We start from the raw sequence: 26094 nt of genomic DNA, 5'->3' as shown, positions 1-26094 counted from the left end.
TTTGTATGTTTATGTTTTGACCATAAAATAACTTGTGTGTAAAAGGTATTTTACTTATTTTTAGCCATTTTGGTGTAAATAAGACCACCTTCAAATCGAATGACATCTTTGAAACATTTTACATACTCAATAACCTTTTTGTACATGGTCCTTCATTTGGGTAAAAATCCAACTAGGCTATCATCCTTCGTATGTGATATTATTGTAGTCCCCTCACACAAAGTGGCCTTCTTATCCTTTTCTTTCAAGTCCTTTTCTTTTAACTTTTGACCTCTAATTGTGTACGTTTATTTTTTGACCACAAAACAACTTTAATGCAGGTGTAGTTTCGATTTATTTTTTTTCTAACCATTTTTGGTATAAATGAATCAAATTGTAAACTAAATAACTTTATGGATGATTCTTTATAACTGACCCACAATTTTGAAGCATTTTACATACTCGTGAGACTTTTTTTTATATACTCTCTTATTTTGTCATGTACTATATAGCCCCACAACTAGGTCCTCGCCATTTTTATGGATCGTTCTTCCAAGTTCCAATCCCCTCACAAGGTTGGGGTATTATACTATTATTATTATTAAGGGGGTGTTTAGAAGTATTTATCTAAAATGTTAAATCATTTTTTAACTTATTAGCTAATTATCTTATAACAGTAACAAAACAGAGTTTTTATTTTTTATTTTTTATTTTTAAATATTTAGGAGTTTTGAAAAATTGAGAGGAATAATTTATCAAAATGACTCATCTCTGATACAAAACCGTTGTTTATATATATATATATATATATATATATATATATATATATATATATATATATATATATATATATATATATATATATATATATATATATATATATATATATATATATATATATATACTCATTTTAACACGAATGAAACCGATAATAAGTTATGAAAACTTTTTTTAAGCTTTTTCAAACACTCTCTGAGTATCCAATATAACCACCAATAATTATCGAACATTACTCCATAAGAAAATATGATTGTTGCCCTGTGAACTTCTGTTTCGTTCTTATTTAGCAAATCAATTTGTTTAGATTTGGTAATACTAAAGATCTTGTTTAGATGCGTAAATAGTGATGGTTTACATGTTTTTTTTTTTTTCATATTTTTCCAGTTTTTGTCTCCAAACTTTTCAGAATCGATCTCCATGATTTTTCAAAAAAAAAATGGTGATTAAGCGATTTGATTTTGTTTCAAGAAAATGTAGATTTAAGCAATTTGATTTTTCAGAAAATGATGATTTAAACGTTTTGGTTTAGGACTTGGTTCAGATCTCGATTTTCGTCTTCAGTTTAGATATGAACGTCAAAAGCATCCTTAAGAATGTTTGTTTAGATATTGATTTGGACACATTATGGCATGTTCTTCAACCTTCAACCATTTTTCATCCAAAAATCATCCATATTTATTTTTTCTTCATTGAAGCATATTTTCCTTGGGTCCTAAAACCGACATCTCTAGCTAAAATCCAAAATCATCCATCTAATGGTGGTGGTGGAATGAAATGTGGTGGTGGTTGGAGGTGGAGGTTGAGGTGGAGGGTGAAATTAATAGCTCATAAGGATACATAACATTAAACCAACATTTAAATGATAGTTATTAACTGCTCAAATTAATAAACATTAATATATATTGATTGAAATATATTTTAAAGACAGATGAGTGTCGGTTAGGACCAGTATAAATACCGAATATTGAGGAAAATGTAACAAATATATATATATATATATATATATATATATATATATATATATATATATATATATATATATATATATATATATATATATGTTTGCTAAAAGAAAAAAGATTAAAAAATTTATATATACAAAACAAAATTTAATTTCATTCAAAGACGATATTTGATGAAGGTAGACCCGACAAATATCATCCATGTGCATCTCTACAACATGTTTCTCACCATGGCCCTCTCAGACCCTCATATCTTTGTCTATTGATACATCATTTTATTAAAACTTATTTTAGAATAAATTACAAGTTTGGTCCTTATACTTTATAAAATATGACAAGTTCGATCCAGATTTCCAGGTCATCCTAGTATTGTTCTTAGGTTTGTAGGTCAAAATGACCGCTACAGAACAAGTTATCAAACTTGAGTGGCTTTAATTGACAAAATTAAAATATAGTAATTGTTAAATCATAATAACTAAAATATAATAGATTCCATTTATCTTGTTTTTAGTTTATCCACTTACATTTTTTTACAATATTGTTCTACAACATTGATTTTGTGACCATAAAATTATAGTATGAACCATAACTTAATAAGTTTACCCTTTTAAGAAAAAAAAATTACATCTTATGTATAGATTATATGATTTTATGACTAATAACAACAATAATAACAGTAATGATAACACCATTAATATTATTAAACATCTATAAAAGTATAAAACTACCAACTTCTTAACACGTGACAAAAATTATCAAAACAATGAATGGAACACCACTTAAACATACATACACTTGAAGAAAAGCTTTATGACAAAAGAGTAAAATCAAAATTAATAAATTTTCTGATTTTCAAAATCAGCAATTAACAAACCTTAATTAAATTTTCTGATTTTCAACTTAATTGAAAGCATGTTATATATTTATATATATTCCAGGGTAATATCTGAACAATACACATAACCCAAGGGACTATTACTGTGAATTTATCTTCAAAAACTAAAAACCACATAATTCTCATTTCACTTTAACTTTCACTTACAAATATACTCTTTTCCTACATCTTCATTCCAAAAAAAAAAACAACAACATTTATACAACTTTAACCCCTTTACTTTCAACTTTAGACCAAACTACACCTCGAACCCATCCAAACCGGCCGTACTAACCGGTCCAAGTGACTCGCCTTCAATACTAGCCAATACCCTAATGTCACGTGTCCTCTGGTTCCACCTTGTAGCAAAAACCACGAACCGGACCACAACATCCTTCTCAATCCTCGACATATCATTACTCAAAAAACCCGGTTCACCCTCATCCACATAATAATAATTTGGCATTTTTCTTGTTGATAAATAAACGATTTTCATAGGTCCCGATTTTAAAAAAACCCCAAACCGGTTTACCGAGTGAACAATTCCAATCATGGTTTCACCTTTAACGGGTAAAAGGGTTCGACAATTGAATGCTACTAAAAAATCTATGTATTTTTTTGATTCGTGATTTATTCCATTTTTAATTGCTTTTAATTTTGTTACACCGATAAAATAACCGAATTCTTCTAGAGCTTTGTATATTGTTAATTGTTTTAAAAGATTTGTTACGATTGAACTTGCGGGAATTGTTCCGTTTGTATTGAGATCTTTTGTTGGGATTGACACGTGTTGGAGACATTCGATTTCGCACAACATTATTTTCTGCAAAATAAATAGACTTAAAATAATACAAAACTAGTTTTAATATCTTTTTTTTATTTGTTTGTTATCAAAGTATACTATGAATTCAAACAAAAAAAAAGCTTGTACTAAACAAAGCCCAAAACATTGGTCACTTATGGCATGTTAAAGTTGTTACAATATGGGAAAATGACTTAAGAGACCATCAAAGCTTCAAATTCGTTCGAAAAAAACCATTTAGGTATCACATGTTCAAAAAAACACCATCAAACTAAGACATATGTTCAAAAAACACCAACGAAGTACATGTTCTGTTCAAAAAACATCATCTTTATGGTTTACGGTAACTTACATATTTAGTCCCTAACTTTGTTTTCTTAACTCGGACGGTCCTTTTAGTTTAAATTTGTTTCGACTTCGGACCTTGATCGAGTTAAAAGACTAATATACCTTTATTACTTTCATTTAACATTATTTTTATTATTTATTAATTATTTATACAATTTATGTTATTATTTATTATAAATATATCAATTGTATAAATAATTAACAAGTAATAAAAATAAATGTTAAATTAAACTAATAAGGGTATATTAGTCTTTTAACTCGATCATGGTCCGAAGGAAAAATAAATATAAATGCTAGGGACTGTCCGAGTTAAAAAAAAGTTAGGGACTAAACATGTAAGTTACTCCAAACCATAAAGATGGTGTTTTTTAAACAAAATATGTACTTGATGTTTTTTGAACATATGTCTTAAGCAGTGTTTGTTTTTTGTCTGCAGATCTGCGAGGCCTCTTCTGTCTGCGCCGCGCAGACCACGCGCAGACATTAGCCTTCGCAGACTGTTTGTTTTTCTGAAGATTGCAAACCTAAAAATGTCTGCGCGCCCTCTTCTTGGCGCAGATGTGGACCAAAGTCTTCTAACATCTTCTAGCCTAAAAAAACATATATATCTTTATTTTTTTCAAGTTTTTTTTTTAATTTATATTTTTCCCAACTTTATTAATGATAACAATTTGAAAAAAAAAACTACAAAACTTAAAAAAAAAAAAAAAAAACTTTTGACGATACAAACATGATATTTTTGACAAATTTATAAATAAAGATTTATTACAATAATAGTCGTTAAATTTGTTTATATAAATATGAAAAAAATCATAATATATTCTTATATTTAATACAATATCGTCAATTTCTCGAAAAAATATTTATGGTACGTTTTTAATGGATTTAATTGAAAAAATCGAAGTTTATTTCCATCAATTTATGTATCAAATTTTTTGATCACTAATTATAATGGTTAATTATAATTTTGCAACCAAAGTTGTTGGTTTTTATCAAATATATATGTTAATTCATACCATTTTTAATTTTATTTTTTATACAATAATACATAAAAGTTGATCTAGATTCGTTAATTATTTATAACAAAATCATAAAAATATTAAAAAATCACTTTAAAGTTTAAAAAAATAAGTTTATTTAGATTTCAGTTTATTTTAGTAGCCCGCAGATGTTAAAAAAACAAACAGTCTTCTTTTTTCAGACTGCAGACGTTTGGTCCACCTCTTCTACTGCAGAGGTCTACAGACGTGGTCCGCAGACAGCAGACATTTTGCCTCAGAAAAAACAAACAGCACCTTAGTTTGATGGTGTTTTTTGAACAAGTAATACTTGAATGGTGTTTTTTTAACAAATTTGAAACTTCAATGGTCTTTTAAGTCATTATCCCTTACAATATAACTTTTTTTTATTAGCGTTAGTGAACATGACACTAAATATTCTAACAATTTTTTTAACCATTTTAACATGCTATATTCATGTTGTAACATTATTTTCAGACGATAAACATACTAAAAATAGTGTAAGATTAATTAATTTGTATGAATTTAAATACCAACTTGAGTCTTGACACCATATATAAGAAAGTCAATGATATAATAAAATGTAGTAAAAAGATCATAAAATGGAATAAGTTCTAAACAAGAATTGAACAATTAAGTAATTTTTTCTTCGTGAAACAATTAATTTTATTTTTGTTGAGCACTAGTTGTCCTAGATAGAAATATCTATTACAGATTCAGTTTACAATATCATACATGATTTAATTCTTTCCAAGTTTTAACTTGAAATAAATTTACCATGGTTTTTTAACCTAATATCTCCAGGAATTAAGGAAAAATACCAATTAAAATGTTCAATAATTAAAGTAATGTGATACTCCCTAAATCCATCAAGTTACATGAAAATCCCATTTCAAGATTTCTCATAGCAATTGCGAATATATACACCTAATTTGATATCAAGTTTTCTTACAATTTCTTGTCTACATCTACAAACCGAATTATTTGAACCCTAACTGATAAGAAAATCATCACTAAGTTGGAAGTAGTAACAATGGTAGATTTGTTTGAATCAAAGAGGAAAAAGAAAAACCATGTTTCCCTGATCCACATTCCATACTAGATCTCACCACTGTTGGAATCTAGCCCTAATCTTTCAAATCCCATTATATGATTTTTTTTTGTTTCATCTTAATGATCGAAATTCTCTGTTCAAAGATTCTATAGAACCATGTAAACCTAATTAACGAAATCAAACAACGGATAAAGCTAAAACTGTTAACATAACATGGATTCGTGAAGAAAAACGCATGCGTGTTGGATCAAACAAGTTGAAATTTCGGTTAATTTAACAAATAGAATAGAAAAAACGGATCTGTTGATATGAAATTTAGAGGTCTAACCTGGAAGGAAGAAGAAAACCCTTGAAAAAACAAGCTCAATCTCAACCGATTCGGAATCGTGGAAGTTTCATGGTGGTAGTGGAAGGGAGTCAGATTCAAATTATAGAGAAACAAAAAGGGGGAAACGGTGCATATGTTAATGCTACCATGCCCATTGCACTTCCTAGAAATTGCATCGACACGCCCATGGATTTAACCAATAAAAATTGCTATAAATTCATATGTAAAAAGCATGCTAGTCGATCTACATATTAATTTGTATAAGTGATAATTTTTTTTTTTTATCTAAAAGAGGATGAAACAGGACCGTCCAAACATATCTAAGGCCCCTTATCTCACTCGTTATTCAGAACTTAACATTATTACCAATTGTAAAAAAAAGTCACGGTGTGACGTCAACTTTCATATTTTTTATAATTTTCACCTATAGATTAGAATGTAGTAAATGGTTTACATATAAGGTTTTTCTTTTCTTTTTCTTTTTTTAATTTCAATAAAAAATAAGAACTTTTTTAAAAACCATACTAAAATTAAAAAATACATTTTAGAAATCCTAAAAGTAAAAAAATAACATGAAATTAAAAATTATATTAAAAACCAAAAATAAAAATAAAAAAACGTGAAGTGAAAATTAATATATATATATATATATATATATATATATATATATATATATATATATATATATATATATATATATATATATATATATAAACATAACATCAAATTTTCATTTGCGGTTTAGCTTATATTTTTCGCGAATCGACTGCTTCACCGCTTTAACCGTCTTTTGATCTTCAGGGTCGAAGTGTCTCGCATATTGCATTAACAACGTATATTTAGTGAGTCGGACGGTTGCAGTCATATGACTCTCGGAATTCACTTGTGTCATCATTTCTTCCGATCTAGCTGACTGCTCAGTTCCGACTGAAGAATTTGAAGATGTCACTTTCCCTTTTCCTTTTGCTCAAGCTTTTGTTTTGTCCCTTCCCATTGGAGGAGGAAGCGGGCATATTTCTTCGATGAGGTCGGTATAATCATTAAGATTAACGCCTACATGACCATCCGATGAGACTTGTTGTGAGCTCGAATATGAAGATGTCGGACTTCTTTTTGGGGAGTTAGCAATTTCTTCATGTGTTGCAAGTTCCCTCCACCTAATGCTTCTTTTGACAACCTCCTATACATGAATAAACTTAAAAGGCTTTAGCATATCATCTTGGAACGTAGCGTGTGTTTTTTTCAACAAACTCACTTCACTTTCTCCGCTAGCCCATTGCTTTTCAAAGTTTGTGTAAATTCCATTACAATGTGTGACAACTTTGTTCATAAGATTCCATTTGGAGTTACATTGGTCGGAGGTCCAATAATTTGGATTTCGACCCATTCCCTTACAAAAGCGCTTCATGAAATGTAACCAAAATTGATCACGATTTTGACCATTTCACGTGTCACCATCTTCAGATATGTCGACCCATGCCCTTGCTAACTCAACTTCTTCTTTTTGTGTCCGTCTTCTCGGATCATCCTTCCCTTTCTTTTGTTGTTGAGGTTGTTGTTGTTGTTCTTCGTGTTCGGAATTAGAAAATAATTCGGTTGAAAGGTATGAACGGCGGTTGGGATGGAAATTGGGTTTGAGATGGTTGGGTTTGAGGTTGAGATTGGAAATGGAATTGTTAGGGCATTTGGAATTGTGAATAATAGCTAGGAACACCATCCATTTGTGGCCGGTAAGGTGGTGGTGATGACGGATCGTAACTGAAAAGTGTGAAAGGGTTGTTAACATTTTGATTTGAAGCATTTTGTTTGGAATAGTTTGGATTGTTGGAAGAATACATTTTCAATGAAAAAATATTTGTTGAGAGTGTATAGTGTGGTGAAATTTTGAAATTTTGATTTGTATATATAGTAGATTTAAAAAAATAATAACAACAAATAAATAAAAAGGGTTGTTGTCGATCGTTTGGCAACGTCCCCTTCCCCAAAAAGCCACAAAATTTACAATTTCACCAACGGTAGAATACCACCAACGGTAAAACCACCTTTACGGCGTGATGTTCACCGACGGTGAAAGGGTGACATGTCAGATACCACCAGTGACCCCATCACCACACCGTGTAGCCATATACTTACACATATCTTATGAAAATCTTATTAAAACAATTCCTCTACTGACTTTTAACTATTAAAAACTTCTTAATATTTTCATAGTTTAGATGTTTTTTACCAATAAACCAACGTTAATTTATTTTAAATCGTTGATTGAGTTGTTGATTAACACATGCGCATAGTCCAAGAATAAAAGCTACCATGTTTAAAGCCTTCACCAAGAATAACAACATAGTTTGGGTGCAATACCAATAATAGTAGCCAAGTATTGGTTTGTCCATAAAAAGGAACTACTGAAACCTTTGAAAAGTTTGAGCATCTTCCAGTGAAAGGACTTCAGTTATGGGGGTATTTTTGTCCAAAATAACCATTTTTGAAAAGTTTGAGCATCTTCCAGTGACAGGGTTTTGTTGGATTGGGTGTCTAAGTACATAACTATTTATGGTATGTACTTGACGCGGTTGACATGGTCTATTTGGGTTGCATGACATCATGACACTTGGATAGACGAAATGAGAAATGAACACTGTGACAACCCGAAATTTCCATTCTGAACAAACCATTTCAATCCAATAGAAGTTAGAACAGTTACAGTGAAAACTCAGATTTCGAGTATAAATTGGCAGGTTCCAGGATTTTACACTTAAGGAGATATTAGGAGAGTGGATGCACTAGGGTTTTGTGCAACACTGTTATTCCAAGACTCTAGGACATTAGAGTTCGTTTCAGGAATAAAAATATTTTCTGCTAAAAATATTTCAGGACTATAAATAGATTCTGAACTAAATTCATTCATTATTCACAATTCCAACTAGAGAAAAGCCGTTTTCTCTCTCACGGATCTTCGGGTTTTTATCCCAAATCGTGAGTACACTTCTCTAGTTGTGTTTTAATGCTTGTTTTATGCTTATTAACATAGATTGTAAGTCAAATATAAGAGATCCGGGAGTTTACCGCCCAAGAACGTTCTTGGGGAGTAAACTCCATTTTAAGGTCCTTAAGGGTTCAAATGACCCTCAAAGCTTTAGAACTCGAACTAGGAGCCTCCAATTCATGCTTTATACCACAAAACAATTAGGAATCATGGTTAGAAGGGAGTTTACGGCCAAGGAGCTTCTTAGGCCGTAAACTCCATGTTTTAGGTGCCAAATTGCTTTGAAACACTACCTAAGGCTTGGACTCTATTTTAGACAAATACCCTACAAGGTTTAATACCTAGAAAACATAAGAAAAGCACAAGTGTTGAAGAGTTTACGACCAAGAGTGGTTCTTGGGCCGTAAACTCCTATTAAGGGGTCAAAGGACACCCTAAATCCTTCCTTGAGCCAAGAAACAATTTGGGCATGTACCTAAATGAGTTATGGACTAGTAAAAACACTTAGAACCCCATGAGTGAGGGAGTTTACGGCCCAAAAGGTTCTAGGGCCGTAAACTCCATAAAAATGGTGCCAAATGTGCCATAAACTCTTCTAAAGACAAGTACCAAAGCCTAGTTTAGTTCCTAGAAATGTTTGAGACTTGAAAACACCATAAGAACCCTCCCAAGGGAGTTTACGGCCGTAAACTCCAAGGGAATATGGTCTATGGGCCATAAACTCCCCAAAGGAGTCAATATGGTACCCAAAAACTTGTTTAAGCCTTGAAACAATTCCCCACTAGAGTTGTGATAATTCTAAGCTCCATTTAGGCCTTGGTTGAGAGTTTACGGCCAGGAGCTTACTCCCCTGGGCCGTAAACTCCAATGATTATGGTCATTAGACCTTAAACTCACATTAGGGGCATTGCATTCCTTTGTTGCAACCCATTAGCCTCCTAGCACTTGACCAAAAGTGTTTTCCTCGCGCTTAAATGTTATTACTTGAATAATTAGTGTTTTAATCACTAATTATTTATATACATATGTTTTCATATGTAATTAGGATCATTGTGTGTGTCTAAGTCTTCACTTGACACCAAGCACTTGTCCGATCCTTCCGTACGATAACAGTCCGTTCAATTCCAGTCACTTACTGCAGGTGAGTTCATACCCCTTAACTAATGTTTTAAACTACTTTTAAATGTTTTATGGGGGGATACAAGTAGAATCATGCTAGTTATTATATCAATCACATGCGATTGATAAGTAGAATTACGCTAGTTATTATATCAATCACATGTGATTAATATACAGCATTCAAAAGATTTGGCTACTCATTAGCCGTTTTACCAAACGGTTTCCTTCAAATGATTTTTATAAACATTTTATATGTTTTAAACTACTTATTACACTGTACATCTTACTCTGTACATTACCTTTCAAACTTATTTACAACTGTGTTTCAAACAAATGTTTCCTTATACTCAAAACTGTTTTATCATACTTATGCCTTCAAATTGTTTTATAGATTGAAATCAAGTCAATCTTTTCTTAAAATAATATTTCTGTTTCAAATGTCTTACAAAACTTATTTATGCTTTTATTGTATTATAAATTGAATGCCTCTATATGTATAGTTATATAAGAAATGTTTAAAAGACTTATGAAGGCTATCCACCCTATTTCCTTTTCGCGCTTGAGATGTGGTCTGGTGGGATATCAGGTACTCGTCCGAAGGTCATTTAAATATTAGTTATATATCATGTGTACATATATAGTCATAAAAGGTCCTTCCAGTTCATCCCGTGCCCTTGGGTAGCAAGGGTATACATCCATGACCATACGTACCAGATAGATTACTAGTAAACTACCATATGGGTAGTTTAGGAAGATACTAGAACAATTACTAGAACGCGATATCATACAATGAGTCAGTTCATTCATGAGTCAATACTTTCTAGAACATTACTGTACATTACATATACAACTATACTAGGACGAGAACATATACAACGATACTAGAACGATTACATTACTATACTTGCTAGGTAGAGAGCACGTACATTACAGCTAGAACAGTTCATCACATTACATATACTAGAATACGTTAATTACTGTGATTTAAATCGGAGCATGACTTAAATGACATGGCCCGAGTTGTAGCCAGAGTCTCTTGAAGGGAGAGCGTGAGTTTGCGTATAGATTCTATAATGGATTGACTATCCTACACCTTGCTGCTAGCTACAGCGGGACCTGCAGGTCTACGAGTGCCAAACGTCATACATTAATTTCGACCATTCTTATGTCGATGTAATCAGTCTATAGTATGAGTTTGTGTATAGATCTATACTGGATTGACTATCCTACACCTTACTGCTAGCTACAGTGGGATCTGCAGATCTGCGGGTGCCAAACGTCATTTCTTATTACGACCATTCGTATGTCGTTATTACCAGTCGATAGTATGGTACAATTTATCACATAATGCCTTAGCCTAAAATCCGGTTTAAGGTAGTTAGTACGGTAGTAGTCCTTTTAGAGCTACGTTTTAGTACTACATTAATTTTCCCATTACATATTTTTAGTGATAACCTCACTTAAACATTAATGTACAAACTATATTTTTGGATAATGATAGTTATACTTTGGAAAATACATACTCTTACAAGAGACACACATACAGAACAGTTAGGTCTTAGTAGAAGACACCTTCATATACTAGAAGGAATCATAGGGATTCTAGGGTTTTTCAAACACTTACAGTTCATATACACTTTCAATACTTACAATACATAGACTTACAAATTCTTACATACAAATTAAGACACTAAATACTTATGATCTCACCAGCTTCAAAGCTGATACTCGCTTTCAAAATTACTTGTATCCTCAGGTCATCATAGACAGGTACCGATGCAAGGAGAAAGAAAGATGGAGCTTGTTCAAGACTTATCTTTCATTTTGATTTATGCTTTAGTGTTTATCAAAATTTGACATAATACAATTGTATAATAATTATTTTATTAATGCAATGGATGATGTTGTTTCTTGTTTACTACTTTACATTGTTGTTGATATTATACATGACGTCCTCCGCCCCAGAACGTTTCCGCCGTTCTTGGTTTTGGGGTGTGACAAACACTTATGGATTATTAATATATTATAAGTTCTAATATATTAATAATATTATTTAATTAGTATTGATCAAGAATTGAGTTGGAACTAATTTGGTGATCAAAAAGAGACTAATTAAATATATGGGGTTGATTGTGTAAATCATTCATTCTTATATAGTGGGCTAATGATCCATGGTTTATTGAATTGGGCTAAAACCTATAGGGTGCTCCATGGATAGTCCATGGAGGTTAAAACCCAGGGATCATTGAGGAAATGAAAAGCCATGTCAATTAGGTTTTACATGGTGTAACCCTACTTGTGACACAACTATAAGAGGACCCCATGGGCTACCAAAAATGGCACTAAGTGAAGAACTAGAGGGCTAGTCGATTTTGAGTGTATGTGTACTTCTCTCAAAGTTATTCCAAGAGTTGTGGTGTTGTGTGAAACACTTGAGGCATCACATTTGGGGTGCTAGGCTCACAAAGTTCTTAAGGAATCCAAGCAACAAGAAAGGTATGTTCTCCTACTAGCTTTTATGTTTCAAGTTCCCCATGTCATGCTAGTTAGATTAAGAACCTTGGAAAAATCAAATTTGCATGTATCTTAGTAAAACATAGATCCATGGTTTCTAGGGTTGCATGTAGACCTTAGGAGTGTTAGAGTGCTCAAAATCCTTCAGTGGTATCAGATCCTAGGCTTGTTTTCTTGATACTTGATGCAAAGTGTTGAAGAAGCTCAAAGTTTCTGCATTCTGCTGAGTGAACTTGCCGAGTCCATGGGGGGGGGGACTCAACGAGTCCATGCATATATTCATCCTACTCGTCGAGTAGGTTCGTGCACTCGACGAGTAGGAGGCCCAGAGTGTAGTTTTTCGAGTTTTGCTGCTGGAAATGGACTAGAATCGTTACCCTAAACTATTTTGGACTTATAAAACCTGTTTTTGATGTGGTAATGTGTAAAACCCCATCTATTTATTAAATAAATTAATTAATTAATGAATGGCTCGTAGCCCTAAAATAAATAATTATATATGCAGGGTGTTGGGTTCGAGGAGTTAATTGCCACATTTTTAGAAGTCGGGGGTTAAAAGCGTAAGTTTGGGACTCATTTTATAAATATTTATGAAGACATAGGCTCCGTGGTAATTATTTGAATTTAATTGAAAACGAAATAAGGTGGAAGGGCTGATTATGTCATAATTAAGATATTGGGGGCTGTTTGATAACTTATGGGACTTAAATTGTAAGGGATCTCCATGGATTGGGTTGAAATGTAAAGTATGGATCTGTTTCAAATTAAATTGGAGCTGGAGGGACCATTTTGGTCATTATGGCAAAATAGTATGGGGAGTCGGTATATAAGGGTTATGAAACCCTAACCCTAGCCTCATTTTGTTCAGTCGCACCACCCTTATGTCTCCCATCCTCCAGCCGCCACCCTCACCTTTCCACCCCTCGTCCCAATCGTCGCTTCCGTGAGACCTTGGTGAACCACCAACCTATCTGTTACCGGCGAAGAAGAAGAGCCATGCGTCGTTGTGTTATTCGGGAGGAGCGGATGAGTGGGGATTGTGAGACTTGCGCCTGCTGCCGACGTCGCGTCAGTTGAAGACGGAGGAGCAGTTCATCTCTGCCGCTGCTGCTTCACTCCACCCTTCTTCCCCATCAGTTCATTGAAGTGCCCTCGCCCCTCCGTGTCTCCTTCTTCTTCTTACTCTGCCTGCCTTCGCTGCTTTATCTCGTCACCACCAGCTGCCATGGGTGGTGGTTGTGAGTTCATGATGATATGTGATGTTACCTTAAGACTCGTGTGGCTGCTAGCTTGATGTCACCGGAAACGAGCTCCTGAAGGCCACCTTTCGTTGTATGTTGCCGCCTACCGCCGTTAACCGTCGCTGCCTTCGCAAACTGCCGCCATCTAGTGCCTTCTCCGCCTCGTATGCCACCAGATCGGGAATCTGTCAGCCAGCAGCTGGGGTTGAGTCTGCAGGACTTCAACAGTGTGGGATTGTGTCTACGGGACTTCAGCAGTGTGAGGTGAGTTACCTTCCAGTAGCGGTGGGTCTACGGCCACAATGCCGACCCACAAGTAGGAGTTGTTGTTAGATGATTGTCTTTGTGATAATTGTCTATGTTTGCTACTACCTGTTATGTTTATGTGCTAGCATGATATGATGTTATGTGATAGTGGTAGTAGGGGGTGAAATAGTCCCCACTTACCGGTCGACAGGACCGAAGGGGTAGGCCAGCACCCAGATATGCTAGGCAGTATATGACTTATGTGTTTATGCTATGCTTTTATGTGGTAGTGTTAGGGGGTGAAATAGTCCCCGGTTACCGGTTGAAAGATACCGAAGGGGAGGCCAGCACCCAGATATGCTAGGCAGTATCCGGTCGAGAGGACCGAAGGGGATCCCAGCACCAAGATATGCTAGGCAGTATCCGGTCGAGAGGACCGAAGGGGAGCCTAGCACCCAGATATGCTAGGCAGTATCCGGTCGAGAGGACCGAAGGGGAGCCCAACACCCAGATATGCTAGGCAGTATCCGGTCGAGTGGACCGAAGGGGAGCCCAACACCCAGATATGTTAGGCAGTATCCGGTCGAGAGGACCGAAGGGGTAGGCCGGGCACCCAGATATGCCCGACAGTATATGTATGTTATATGATTGTGTGGTATGTGGTATGATGGGGGAACTCACTAAGCTTTGTGCTTACGGTTTTCAGTTTTGGTTTCAGGTACTTCGTTTTCAAAGGGAAGGGGCCGGCTCGATCGCAGCGCATCACACTATGGTTTTCCGCACATGAGATCTTTGGGATTACACTCTGATATTGTTTTATGATAACACGTTTGATTATTTCTACTTTGGTTTTGACATGACATGATATTACAAATGTTTTATTACACTGTTGGTTTTATAATGATGTATTTAAAAATGAAATTTTTGGCCGGTATTTTTGGGATGTTACAAGTTGGTATCAGAGCCTTGGTTTGAGGGATTCGGACATACTCTCGAGTGTGTCTGAACTCAAACTAAGGGCTTGGTATGAAAATTTTCAAAAGTAAAACGATTTTATAAAAAGGAGTTTGAAAAGAATCTTAAAAGAGAAAAGAACTTTGGGAAGAACAAAGTGTGTGATGCATGCAATCAGCCGAGCTCAAGTAAGTTTTCCCCAAGATACCCATACATTTTATGTTATCGTATGATACGGTATGATTATGAGAATTGCATGCTAGATTAGGGCTAAGGATCTAGGAGGATGCCTTATATGCCTATTGTATGTGCTTGTAGACTTGCATGCTAGTACTGATCAGTCAGTGATAGGATAGCCTATTTAGGTTATGCCTGATTGTATGAGCCTTTGAATTGCATGTACAAATTCCTGATTAGGGGATAGAATGATCTGATTGGAATATGTTGGTTAGATTTTCCATTGTCTGAATGCTGCTTGCTCTGTGCTTTGTGGGACTCTTAGTAAAGTGAGCTAACTATTAAGTAAATATGCTAGGTCACATGGGGCACAAGCCGGATAATATCAGAGTGAGAGACTTGACCCTATTGCGCAACTCTTGTCTGAGTCCAACCGTTCTAGGGATGGGTCTTTTACTCGAAGGATTATCTGATCTCTGTTGCATGTGGCTATATTCATGAGGTAGCTAGTTGACATTACTGGGAATCTTTCAACGGTTGAGGACTGGGTGAGTTCGGGAACCTAGGGAAGCTTAGGATATATTTCAGTGAATTAATAGTGAGGCTCAGTTAGACTTGGGTGTAGTAGTTTGAGTAAGTGACTTGGAGGATTTGGGAGGATTGTCGAGGAAAGTATGGATAGGTGTGGAAGGTAGTATTGGGCCCGTACTACTGAAAGCACAGGATCCATACTCGAATCGGTGAGAGTCTTGGAGAACCTAAGAAGCTTCAGGGAAGAGTTTGTGACCCAGTTTGGGGACAGAGGATGTTCCAGTTGTTGCAGCTTAGCCATTGGCAAGCGAGCTAGTGAGCGTGACAGGGTGTCGGACCCTGAAGGATATGATTTCCAAGAGTTGCAGATGTGAGACCGATTTGGAACACCCTGGAAAGAGAGGGTTATGCTAGGTGTGTATAGTAGAGGGTCCCAGGAAGAGACCCATGAATTCTGATCATCAGGTGAAAGGCCAGCAGGGCCGGAGTCGGTGCAACGGGTATGAGAAAGTGCACGAGGGAGTTTGTCACTCCAAGGGTTTAGGCTACTACGGGGTAGCGTGATTGGTCATGTCAGCAGAAGGTGATCAGTATTGCTTCAGGTGTTGCGGGTATGTCATCTTCTATGATATTAGGTGAATGTTTGGAATACGTACCGCTTTGGAATTGTGAGTGAGTTTGGATAAGTCAGATCTCAGGTCGGTTTTTCTGCTAGTGTTTGGGCTACCAAGGATCATATATGCCATCCTGCATGCCGAAAGGTCCTTGATGAACCCAAAGAGGGATGCGTCTTGCAAAGTGGGTTCTGCACATACCTTTATCATTTCGGATCTTTGTCGGGATCTATGCAGGAGTATTATTTAGAAGATACTCGATCAGGGTTGGAGTGATTGTTCTCCAATGAAGCCAGCGTTCAGAGGTTTTATCATTGTTCAGGTATGGTTGGTAATTGTTTATGGATGAACTTTGGAGTTCAAGGCACTACCGTTGCTAGGACAGAACTGGTGACAGGAAGAGGTTAGTGTCAATCGCGGGTGTTAAATGCATAAGTGGTTGGTCATTGGATGTTCAAGAGAATTGTGTTTTCGCATGGGATGTGTTCGGTCAGAGTTCAGTGGTACTGCAAGATTGGAAATGAGAACGGGGATTCGTCAGCTAAAGTGAAGATTAAGGTCTTCAACTGACAGCATGTTAGATGGATTGAGGTGTCAGACTGGATCAGATTTCAAGAGTACTCATCGAGATTTCCGAGGATGGGAGATCTCAAGGTTTAATCGGCGATTAAACGCTAGCAATGGCAGGCACAGGTTGTCATCATTGGGATATTAGAAAGCGAGAAAGATTGGGAATCCTTCAATTCTGGCATAATGTGAAGACTTAGTCGAATTTAAGTGGGGGAGAGACTTTTATAAAGTTCTCCAACTGTGAGTTCTGGTTGTGCAAGATGCAATCTCTTGGCCACCTTGTCAACCAGAAGGGTATTCTAGTTGATTCAGCCAATATAGAGGTCGTGATTCAGTGGAAGATTCTGAGGTCTCCATCTGAGATTTGGAGTTTCCTGGGTCTAGCAGGTTATTACCGGAGATTTATACGAGACTTCCCCAAGATTGAGGTTCCATTGATCCGACCTTCGTTGGGGGCCTGAGCAGCAGGCAGCCTTCGAGACTCTTAGACATCGGTTGTGCGAGGCACTGATTCTCACCTTGCCAGAGGGTGTAGATGATTTCGTGGTTTGCTGTGATGCTTTGATCACAGGCATGGGTACGATACTGATACAATGGGGTCACGTGATAGCAGGTTTCGGGAACCAGATTTGAGTTCCGGTTACGACTCAAGTTCAGTTGTGTGTTAGGTCGAGTGCGTGTTTGACCCAGTATGGAAAGTGTTGTAAGACTACGGGGGTAGTCGTAGCATTCACTAGCAATCAGATTGTTTGGAAAGTGTTGTAAGACTACGGGGGTAGCCATAGCATTCACTAGTAGCAGATCGTGTGAGAGGTGTTGTGAGTCTGCGGGTGTAGCCGTAGCATTCACCAGGTTGGCAGATAGTACTAGAGTGTTGTAAGTCTGCGGGTGTAGCCGTAGCATTCACTAGCAGCTAGATAGTGATAGAATGTTGTAAGTTTGCGGGTGTAGTCGTAGCATTCACTAGGTTGGTAGATGGCATGAGCATGTTGTTAGAACGCAAAAGGAACAATAGTACCCACCAGTTCGGGTGCGGCAGTGAGGTTATGGAAATCCCCATATTGGATTTCGGTATTACCCAGATGGATTAGATCTGGTTGAGCCAGTGATAAGACTGTAGGAACGCCACTACAGTTATGAGATCAAGGAAGTAATGGATTGCGTAAGGGCATTGGTGATGTAAGGCTACCATTGGTTGGGTCGCGATCACTTTTAGTCTTGGATTTGATGATGTCAGGATCCGACGCATGGACCCGATCGGTTAGATCAGAGAGTAGTAGAGTCACAGTGGCATGATAACGAGTGGCAACTAGTTCCATAAAAGGATTCGTTCAGAAGTCGTGTGAGGCGACTAAGTAGGGAGTCCTTTGGCTCCGCAGCTAGGTGGAAACCCAGTATTTCAAAGGATTGGCAAGCGAATTAATACCCAGGAGGTCTTGGTAGCTTTTGGTAAGCAGCTATGTAGCAACATATACTGCTTCAGGCGGTTCAGTGTTCGGGCAGTTTCAACGTTTGGGTAATGATATTATGTGTGTTTTAGTTGCATATGCGCACAGAATAACTGGTTTATTGGGGAGCGACAAGTCACCCACAGCGGGATTAGTTGAGCCTTAGCCGAGAATAAGTGATTTGCAGAGGTAATTGGGTTTGTGACCTAGGTTTATGGTGGGAACCTAGTGTTATCAAAAGTGGAGTAGTCAGTTGAGGGATAAGCGGGCTGGTTCCATCGGTAGTGATTCAGTATGATTGGTCTATCAGGGAATCAGACCATCTCAAGACAACAGAATTCAGATGAGTAGATGTGATCTTGTTGCAAGGAATTAGTTCGCCTACGAATTTTAGCGCTTTGCAAAAATTGGTCACGGCTACCCTAGGAAGACTAGGGCGTGCCCAGGATGATGACTATGTTACTAGAGTGGCTTGGTATGTAAGGATTGGTAAGGAATGATTTCGAGGACGAAATCTAATTTAAGTGGGGGAGAGTTGTAAAACCCCGTTTATTTATTAAATAAATAAATTAATTAATGAATGGCTTGTAGCCCTAAAACAAATAATTATATATGCAGGGTGTTGGGTTCGAGGAGTTAATTGCCACATTTTTAGAAGTCGGGGGTTAAAAGCGTAAGTTTGGGACTCATTTTATAAATATTTATGAAGACAGGGGCTCCGTGGTAATTATTTGAATTTAATTTAAAAGGAAATGAGGTGGAAGGGCTGATTATGTCATAATTAAGATATTGGGGGCTGTTTGATAACTTATGGGACTTAAATTGTAAGGGATCTCCATGGATTGGGTTGAAATGTAAAGTATGGATCTGTTTCGAATTAAATTGGAGCTGGAGGGATCATTTTGGTCATTATGGCAAAATAGTATGGGGAGCCGGTATATAAGGGTTATGAAACCCTAACCCTAGCCTCATTTTGTTCAGCCACACCACCCTTATGTCTCCCATCCTCCAGCCGCCACCCTCACCTTTCCACCCCTCGTCCCATTCGTCGCTTCCGTGAGACCTTGGTGAACCGCCAACCTATCTGTTACCGGCGAAGAAGAAGAGCCATGCGTCGTTGTGTTATTCGGGAGGAGCGGGTGAGCGGGGATTGTGAGACTTGCGCCTGCTGCCGACGTTGCGTCAGTCGAAGACGGAGGAGCAGTTCGTCTCCGCCGCTCCTGCTTCACTCCACCCTTCTTCCCTATCAGTTCGTTGAAGTGCCCTCACCCCTCCGTGTCTCCTTCTTCTTCTTACTCTGCCTGCCTTCGCTGCTTTATCTCGTCACCACCAGCCGCCATGGGTGGTGGTTGTGAGTTCATGATGATATGTGATGTTACCTCAAGACTCGTGTGGCTGCTAGCTTGCTGTCACCGGAAACGAGCTCCTGAAGGCCACCTTTCGTTGTATGTTGCCGCCTACCGCCGTTAACCGTCGCTGCCTTCACAAACTGCCGCCATCTAGCGCCTTCTCCGCCTCGTATGCCACCAGATCGGGAATCTGTCAGCCATCAGCTGGGGTTGAGTCTGCGGGACTTTAGCAGTGTGGGATTGTGTCTACGGGACTTCAGCAGTGTGAGGTGAGTTACCTTCCAGTAGCGGTGGGTCTACGACCACAATGCCGACCCACAAGTAGGAGTTGTTGTTAGATGATTGTCTTTGTGATAATTGTCTATGTTTGCTACTACCTGTTATTTTTATGTGCTAGCATGATATGATGTTATGTGATAGTGGTAGTAGGGGTGAAATAGTTCCCACTTACCGGTCGACAGGACCGAAGGGGTAGGCCAGCACCCAGATATGCTAGGCAGTATATGACTTATGTGTTTATGCTATGCTTTTATGTGGTAGTGTTAGGGGGTGAAATAGTCCCTGGTTACCGGTTGAAAGATACCGAAGGGGAGGCCAGCACCCAGATATGCTAGGCAGTATCCGGTCGAGAGGACCGAAGGGGAGCCCAGCACCAAGATATGCTAGGCAGTATCCGGTCGAGTAGACCGAAGGGGAGCCCAGCACCCAGATATGCTAGGCAGTATCCGGTCGAGAGGACCGAAGGGGAGCCCAGCACCCAGATATGCTAGGCAGTATCTGGTCGAGAGGACCAAAGGGGAGGCTAGCACCCAGATATGCTAGGCAGTATCCAGTCGAGAGGACCGAAGGGGTAGGTCGGGCACCCATATATGCCTAACAGTATATGTATGTTATATGATTGTGTGGTATGTGGTATGATGGGGGAACTCACTAAGCTTTGTGCTTACGGTTTTCAGTTTTGGTTTCAGGTACTTCGTTTTGAAAGGGAAGGGGTCGGCTCGATCGCAGCGCATCACACTATGGTTTTCCGCACATGAGATCTTTGGGATTACACTCTGATATTGTTTTATGATAACATGTTTGATTATTTCTACTTTGGTTTTGACATGACATGATATTACAAATGTTTTATTACACTGTTGGTTTTATAATGATGTATTTAAAAATGAAATTTTTGGCCTGTATTTTTGGGATGTTACATAATGATTATTCTAATCCAATTACAATGGTTATTATCAAAATTTCAACTTTTATATGTGTGTTTATAATTCTTGAAATTGTTGATATGAATGTTCATACACTTATGAGTTTGGTAGATCATAGGAATTATTTGCAAATAGTTTGTTAGTTTAATTCTTGATCTAAATGTTTTTAATGAAATCCATAATTTGTCCTCAAGTTATGGATTACCAAAAGTCTTTCTTTTAAAGTCCATTAAAGAACACATAAGTTATATAAAATGAAGAGTCTTCATTTTAATAAACCATTAACTCATAAGTTATGAAGTTGAAAAGTTTTGAATAGTTACAAAACTTGACCTCAAGTTTTGGAACATGTAAAGTCAATTTAGAAAACTTTAGTTCCAACCCCTAGAATTTTAAAAGTTAAAATTCAACCCTTATACTTTATAATTGTACAAGTTAATAATATATATATATATATATATATATATATATATATATATATATATATATATATATATATATATATATATATATATATATATAAGAACAAGTCGTTTTACCGTTAGTAGGCCTCATTTACGAAGTTGGTCTATAAGGGGAGTATAAGGTTGTTGCCTATAAAATGGCAGCTTAATGGGTGTCCACTCTCACCCCCTTGAATGGTGGAGGGTCGTTAGCCAAACGGGTAGGATAATGACTTTAATCCTCATTAAAATTATAATAATTATAAAGTAACTAAATGTTTTATAAATTCCCAATATTAGTTACTTTAGGAAAATGTGAATTTGGTGCTAATCAATGAAATTACACTTTGCACCTTGCTTAAGTCGTTAGTGGAGCGTGTGTGGTTAACCGGCACACTAACTTGGATGTAACTGTTGGGTTTCGAGCATTCTAACACTCCTAAGTGTACATGCAACCCTAAATACCTTGGATCTATGTTTTCTCTATTATAAATGCAAATAAGAACTTCCAAGGTATTATCCTAATCTAGCATACAAAACAATGAGTGTAACAAGATAGAATACATACCTCTTTGATGTAGAAAGTCTTCATGAAGCTTGAGTGCCTAGCCCCAATAGTGTGGAAGCCTCAAATGGAATCACAATCACCAAAACACTTAGAATAACTTGAGAGAATTCTACAACTCATGAAATCGGCTAGCCCTTTTACTTCACACACTAGTGGCCGATTTTGGTCAAGAATAAGATGCTTATATAGTTAGGGTTACACCATGTAAACCCTAATTGACATGGCCTTTCATTTCCATGATCCATGGGTACAAATACACCATGGAGCATCCATGGACCATCCTATGGGTTTTAGCCCAACTTGATTATCCATGGAGCATTAGCCCACTATACAAGTATGGATGATTTACACAATCAATCCATATATTTAATTAGTCTTCTTTTGATCACTTAATTAATCCTAGATTAATTCTTGATCAATACTAATTAAATAATCTTATTATTCTCATTATTAATATACTAGAACTTATAATATATTAATAACCATAAATGTCTTATTTCTCTCATTATAGTCTATCCAAGTGCATGATGGTATGCAACCCAAATGGACCATGCTGGGTCGGGTCAAGTCTTACCAATTATAGTTATGGACTTAGACATTAATCCAACAGTCTCCCACTTGGATAAGTCTAAAACTATTATTGCGTATGACTTTAGGAACCAACTGGCAATCGTAGCTCTCAAAAGCTTCTGTCGAACTCTGACCTTGTAGATGAACTCTGACCTTTGTCAATGACTTGTCCATTAGATAAGGGATCATATATTCCTCCATTCTAGATATCATAAGGACTGAGACATGGATTATAATCATTCTCTCTGTCCATTTGTTGTTTCCTGATTTTCGATTTATGACGACTGACTAATTGAACAAATCAAATCAGTCCTGGCCCGACCGAGCACTTCCATTTGTCATCATCAAATCATCGAGGGGCCCACAGATATCGCTTTTATCCCGAAGATAAAAGGAATGGATAAACTTCGACTCATATGGCTTGTTCTACTACTTGTTGAATCATACACAAAGGCACATTTTATAGCACCGAGTTACCAAATGCGTTTTCGTGCAATCAATGTACTATCAACTCATAGTAACAACTCATATCTCTAGGTTTGAAGAATATAAGATATTATCGTCTCATGATCACTCGTGATAAAATCCATGAAGTGATTCCAATGAGCGCGGGTTGAATCCAATACTCAGAACTTATGAGCACTCATGAGTGTTGTAGCCCTTTGTCCAACACCTTAGACCTCTACAAGCCAACCCATGACAGTCTTTAATTCATATCTACTTCCAACATATGACCGATTGTGGATGGTTTGAATAACTTAGTCATTCCGGAAGAATAACCCAGTTTATTTGGGAAGTCAAAACATGCAAAATGAAACACAATAATAATTGAATCCAATATGGTATCAACCCTTTGAACATAAATAAAACACCTTTTATTTATCACCATATGATTACACATTATTCATTGTATACTGTTTCAGCTATCAACTTTATTCTTGAATTTAAAACAATAGTTGTTCCATGCTCCAAGCATGTACACTATGTTTTCTTAAACACTAGTCATGCCATACACCAAGTATGCATACTATGTTTGTCTATGATCTTTACTTTGTGAACTAGATCAATTGAACATAACTTCAATGATTCTCTTTTCACACTCCCAAATCCTTACTGCAAATGCAAGAATTCCAAATTCATGCCATTTACTGAAATCTGTTAGATTCCAAACTCATATGCATTGATCCTCTTGTAATGATTATGCACAAACTCACAAAGACTTGGCAACAATCATTACAGAGTATTCCAAAGGAGATCAACTCCTTGGAAATATCCTTCTTGCATTAAGTTTCCTTAATCTTACACAGATTGAAAATTCTAACTTTGAAACATTTCCAGATTCCATTTTGACTATCACTTCTGAAAAAGAGTTGCCTCCTTATAGATTATGTCAATATGGTCCTTCCAGAATTATCACTATACTTCCAACTGTCCTTGAGCAAGCAATCTTTGGTAAACCTTAGATTGTCCTCGACAATTGTTTAATCCTTTTAGTCATACCTAGTTCTAAACCTTTTCCCTTCTTAATGCCCTAGGCATTTGGAAAATTTTAGAAAGGATAAATATAGCACATGTAATCGATCCTATATCTGAATCATATGGGACACGATTCATGATGTCTCACATAAAGACTAAACCAGTCTTTTGCTATAACATTTCCATTTCTATTTGCCAAGTTCTCATAATTCAGATTATGAAAAGGGATGCCGTAATCATAATCAAATTTTAGAACGCAAATAATGGACCCATATACAGAATTTCCTTATGTTGAGCCATTCCAACATGAAATCCATATATATCCTTGACTAAATGATTAAAACCTCACGATCTAAGCTTATAGATTTGAGATGAAGTATAATTTCCTCTCCCTTAATTATAGCAAAATAACTTTTTCCCAATTGAAACTTTTGTTTTCTATAATTAACATTGCTAACTTGCAATACTTATCATAATTATCATGCTCCCACTAACATGATGATTATTGGCATAACACTTATGCTCCCACTAGCTTTGACATGGACCCAGAAATCAGCTGGACTTCTAGAAATCAATACATCATTGACTTTCTTACCAAAGTTCAGATTTCTGATACTAGATTGTTTTGATAAAACTTTATCAAAATCATACACCTTCCCTTAGATAGCACACTTGTGTGTCTAAACAATTATGAAGAGGTATGCCGTAATCATAATGGTTAGACCTTTTTGCCACTTCTCACAAGTCCAGGTTAGTGTGCCGGTAAACCACACACGCTCCACTAACGACTTTGAGAATGCAAATATCACAATTGCTATCTAGATAAAATCTACTTAGTGAAAGTGCTTCCTCACCATCATTTTCATGAATCGGAGAGAAACCTTATGACACTTAGATTTTTAATGGTGTATGTGTTCTTATCCATGTGAATTGTCAAAACCTTAGTCACAGGACAAGGGTAATGACAAATCCAAACTCATATGGACTGAACTCAATCTTAATTTCTTGCCCCTGGCATCTCAAGGGCCTGCCATTGCTTCCAAGTTGTTGTGCAACAAATTGAGAACTCTAAGAACTCATATGCAAAGCCAACTTTAACTGGAATGGGCACAGAATATGTCAACACGATAGGTTATGAACCTCAAGTTGTGTGCTAGTGAAGAACTTTAGGTTTTATTCTTGATTAGTTCTTGAGACTTTCAAGACTTTTAAGACTCCCACTGTCCTCTTGACCTATAAGACACCCTTGTCAAACATCCAAGAGATAGTGTGGATTCTTATCAAGACAAACACTTCACACAATTGGCCTAAGTTGGTCTTTGTTTTATCCAAAACATCACAACTTACCAATTTCAAATGTACAAGAGTACAAAACTTTTACTCTTACATTTGACAAGTGTTTTAAACCTTCTTTAAGACATGTCACTCAAATTACAATCTTGGAGTATGACTCTAAGACTTGTATTGGAACGAAGTATGACTTATCTTCTTGATTTAACCATTTCAACAATTCAAGTTCTTCTTCTTAGTCATAAGAATGCACTAAGATTTCCTTAGAGAACTAATTTTGATATGGATTCTTAATCATTAAGATGATCACAAAAACTGATACTAAAGTACTCTCCCATCTTTTCAAATTTGAGAAACTTTTATCCTTCTGCCTAATTTGATTCTTCTTATTCGCTCTGCCTTACATTGGAACCATTTTCCAATGTCTCAGAGTTACACTTAAGCTGTAAGTATAATCATATTTACTGAGCTTTAGTAAACTATGACCAATAGTCTTATCGATCTTATGTGGTGGACTTAATCAGTGCACATGAATGTGTACTCGATCCCTTAGTCCTTCACTTGACTCACACATCCATGTGAACAAGTAATTAGTCTTAATTTTCCAATACTTGAAAGTTCTCATTCATCATGCTATACAACTTTCATGA

The 26094-nt window shown here is 36.5% G+C and overlaps 1 pseudogene across 1 annotated transcript; it reads right to left on the bottom strand.

The window, feature by feature from the left end:
- Positions 1-2681: 2681 nt before the first annotated feature.
- Positions 2682-6386, bottom strand: LOC145093940 (DNA-directed RNA polymerase IV subunit 7 pseudogene; annotated as a pseudogene). The gene is made up of 2 exons (XR_013703146.1): positions 6147-6386; positions 2682-3418 (listed from the first exon to the last, which is right to left on the bottom strand). The product of XR_013703146.1 is annotated as a DNA-directed RNA polymerase IV subunit 7 pseudogene (transcript).
- Positions 6387-26094: the final 19708 nt, after the last annotated feature.

This window comes from Lactuca serriola, chromosome 3 (assembly GCF_051521515.1).
Source record: "Lactuca serriola cultivar US96UC23 chromosome 3, Lser_US96UC23_V15, whole genome shotgun sequence".
NCBI classification, from domain to species: Eukaryota; Viridiplantae; Streptophyta; class Magnoliopsida; order Asterales; family Asteraceae; genus Lactuca; species Lactuca serriola.
Note: the sequence above shows the minus strand (reverse complement) of the source record. Positions and strands in the feature narration are given on the sequence as shown.